The following is a 3,943-nucleotide window of genomic DNA, read 5'->3' on the forward strand; positions in this document are numbered from 1 at the left end:
CAGCCTTTTGGCACTAATATATTATATCACTTTCTTAGGTAGGTTTTTATATTGCAGACTAAAAGGTTCAAAATTCAGATCTTGCCGTGCTCTATTTTGCTTAAGAATTGCTAATACCAACCAACTGAAGAAAAACAAGGCTAAAATGAACAACTAACACATGGAAAAACTGTTTAGTTAGAAGACTTTGTGAGAGTTTATATATGGTAGGTTTCAGTGAGGCTTAGACAATAGCTTTTTAATAACTGAGCAGCTCAAGAACAAATTATCTTTGCTACAAGCTCAAATGAGTGAGATCCATGAAAACAGGGACATTACAGATTCTGTACTGCTTTACATTTGAAGCAAAAATCAGCACAAAAATTCACAATCATTAAGGTATTTCTATTTATACACTCCTGAGCTGCAAGAGAGCTATAATATTTGTAGGGCAACACCACTGCTCCTACTTGGAGAACATCCAGTACAGCAAAATTCAAGCCATGACATTTAAAATGAAGCAAATGCAGGTGAAATTAAATTAGGAGGTTAAGGGTAAGAAAATTCCTCATCACCACTACCTACAAAACATTAATAGCACAATAATAAATTTAGTTTACTCAGTTCTCAGCAAACAATAAAATTACACTAAATAGCACCAAGAGCTCCTACTGAAAACCAAAAGGCAGAACCAATAATCCACTCCATCAAACTGCACAGAAATCTTAAAATTCAGGGATTAAAGTCTGAGCCCACATAAATGACATTCCAAAGATTTTCAATTTTCAAGAATTGCAGATATCTACTTTTGACTTTTTTTTGCTTGTTCAGAATATGAAGACAAATAAAAGTCATTTTGCTCCATTTACCAGGATAAGCTAGCATAAACAAATGTCACTAATGTAGACAGAGAGTTTCCCCCCTCCCAGTTTTGGTAAGTAACACTGATTGACAACTTCCCTACTTCTTTGACAGAGAATTTCCCTTTTTCTGCAAGCAACTAGAAATGCACCTTGCCTCTGATTTTGCATATCTGCACTAATCTGCACCCAGAATTAAACAGCAATCATCAGTGATCCCATTACATTCTACAAACTGATAAAATCATAAAAATAGAAGCCATATGCTGATGCCTTGTTTAAGAAAGCAGGTTTCATTGAAAATTAACTAAGAAATATTTTTCATTCTATTATTTAGAGCATCAGCACACAGCTAAAATTATATATTCTAACCATGTTTCCTGCCAAACCTATTTAAATACACATCATGGTTGAACTGACTTTTTCCTTGACATCTGAAGCATGCAAGTACACTGAAAATCACAAGGGTGGTATTCCCCATGCATGAATACCAGATCAGGACCTTTGCACGTCTAAATACATTTTATCTCAGTATAGTTCAATTAGCTTATGTCATTACACAGTCAATAATGTTTCATAATAAATACAGAAAACCCAAACAAAAAATCCTGAAATCACAGTAAGCATCCATTTAGTTATCAGAAAAAAAAATGGTACATGAAAGATACTGAGAAACACCATTATCTTGAAGGAAAAATAAGAATGGGAAGCATAAAGGATCACCCATGGACAAGAAGATCTCTATGTATATAGAATACTAAGAACGATTTCTTGCTGTAGCTTTCATAAAGGGAAAAGTGTAGAGGATATTTGTAGAGGGAAAACTCTTATGGATATTAACAATGGATAATTTTTATGTTCACTTTAGCATGGACCAGGCTATTCATGTACTCACAACATTGGCAAGAAGCATATACCTGCATCCATATGCTTCTGATACAAACCATAATAGAAAAGATAGTTGCAAATAGATTTTCTGACACTTAGCTCCTTAATTTGCTTTTTTAGGAATATGCTATAAGCTACAAACCCAGATTCTGTTACAATTTCCGACAACTGTCTAACACATATTGTAAATTCTTAAAAATAAACCTGTATTTTAAAAATTACTTTTGAAATCAACAACAGCTAATGCAAACCACCAATCTCACTACTAAACAGTCATAGCAAAAGCATCAGATTTACACTTCACCAGCAGCTACTGGAAAAGCACTTATTCACAGTTGAGCTGCTCAAGTAATTTTGGTAATTTCTAACCTTGTATTACATCCCAGCCTCACAAGTTCCCAGAGCTCTTCCCTCCCTTGGGCCCATCCCTCTCCTCTGCCCAGACCTCAAGCTTAATTTTTCATTTAACACTTGTACAACAGAGACATCTTTCACCCTAACAGGTGGATAAATGCAAATCCTCACTTAACATATGCTCTACTATAAGCCTACTCTTCACCTACTGAGCTGCAGCAGAAAACTTGACTTTAAAACACCTGTGGAGGATTTATCACCAATATTATGGCTCCACAAGCACTTTCAATTTCTGAACTAGGGGAATGCAAACAGCAATTCTTAGAAGTCCCAGACCAGGAGTTTTATAACAAAAATTGCTAAACTCCATGGCTGTACACTATCATCAATGAAAACTCACCATATTTCAAACATTATATAAATTTATAAGTAAAATAACACTTTAACTGCTCTGAAACAGTCTGTACACCAGTTATACATCTCCTAGTAAGCCAATATTTTTCTGTTGCTGTACCACAGTATTTAATTTGACATTAGTTTATTTCAAGGACTTTCCCAACTTGCCCTAGCTTTCCTAAGAAATAAAATATCTGACAAGTTTCATGGATGGATAAAAAACCCCACATAAAGTATAAAGCTTTAACAGAACTAGAGATTCTAATTTAAGTTCTTAAGTTTAACTGCTACGCTAACAACTAATCAAACTTTGTAGTGAAATCCCATGGAATTAAACGCTGAAAAGGTCAGATCTTTTATGACAAAAAAAGTATTAGTGTTTTAAAAGACAACATTTCAGGTTGCCTTTGAATACTTCAAAACCATATATACTTAAATCTAAGGGGAACTGCATTCCACTTCTCTGCCCTCTATATTCTGTATAAGCATTAACCTGAAGACTATAAGGAATGTCTTCTAGTTACTTGAGCAGAGACCACAACCATCACACTGAGCTACGGCTGTAACAAAACAGGCTTCTGCTACAGCTCCGACAACATAGTTCCAACACTTCAGAAAATAAGCACCTCTGCGTCAACTGGGATGCCAGGAGAACACTTCCCAAACCTCCAGTGGAGTGGCGGAGGACAGCAGCACAGCGGATATCCCATTATACGAACCACATACCAGCCCACGCATTTCTACTGCAGAATTTGCAAGAGCCTGTCTGCTTAAAAAAAACCCGTACTGACTGGGGGGGCACAGGCAGCTTAGCTGACGTAGCACAGAATTAGGGGATAGAAGCACCTAAAGCGGATACCCGAAGAGCTGCGATCGCAGCTGTCAGTCTCCATAAAGACGATAAACACGCGTGACGGGGAAGACGCGTAACGCCACAGATCCGCCCGGGAACGCCCCGCGGGCCCCTCACGGTGCTCTCCGGAGCTGCTCCCCTGACCTCTCCGCATTCCCCACGCATCCCCGGCGTCCCCCGGGGCCGGCCCCGGGACCCCGCTCCCCCTGCAGCCCGGGAAGCGCCACTTGCCTGCGAGGCCGCGGCCCGGGCGGGGCCGGGCGATGCCGCAGCCCCGGGGGCCGCGGGGCGATGGGCAGGGGAGGCACCGGGGACACCGAGCGGCGGCCGGGCCGCTCCGGGCGCGCGGGGGGCGGGCAGGGCCGTCCCGCTCCGGCCGCCAGAGATCCGCGTCTCCCGCTCCAGCCCCGCCCGCCGCGCCCCGACAGCATCGCCGGGACCCGGATGGGGCCGCGCCCCCCGCGCGGTGCCCGGATGGAACCACGCTCGGGGCCGGCCCCGCTCCCCGCCGCGCCGCCCGAGGGCCCCGCAGCCGCCGTCCGCCCCCCAGGCGCCCCGGAGCGCATCCTCGAGGCGCGGCGCGGCCCTCCCGCGGCCGGGGCGGTGCCGCCGG

Source organism: Vidua chalybeata, chromosome 9 (genome assembly GCF_026979565.1).
Source record: "Vidua chalybeata isolate OUT-0048 chromosome 9, bVidCha1 merged haplotype, whole genome shotgun sequence".
NCBI classification, from domain to species: domain Eukaryota; kingdom Metazoa; phylum Chordata; class Aves; order Passeriformes; family Viduidae; genus Vidua; species Vidua chalybeata.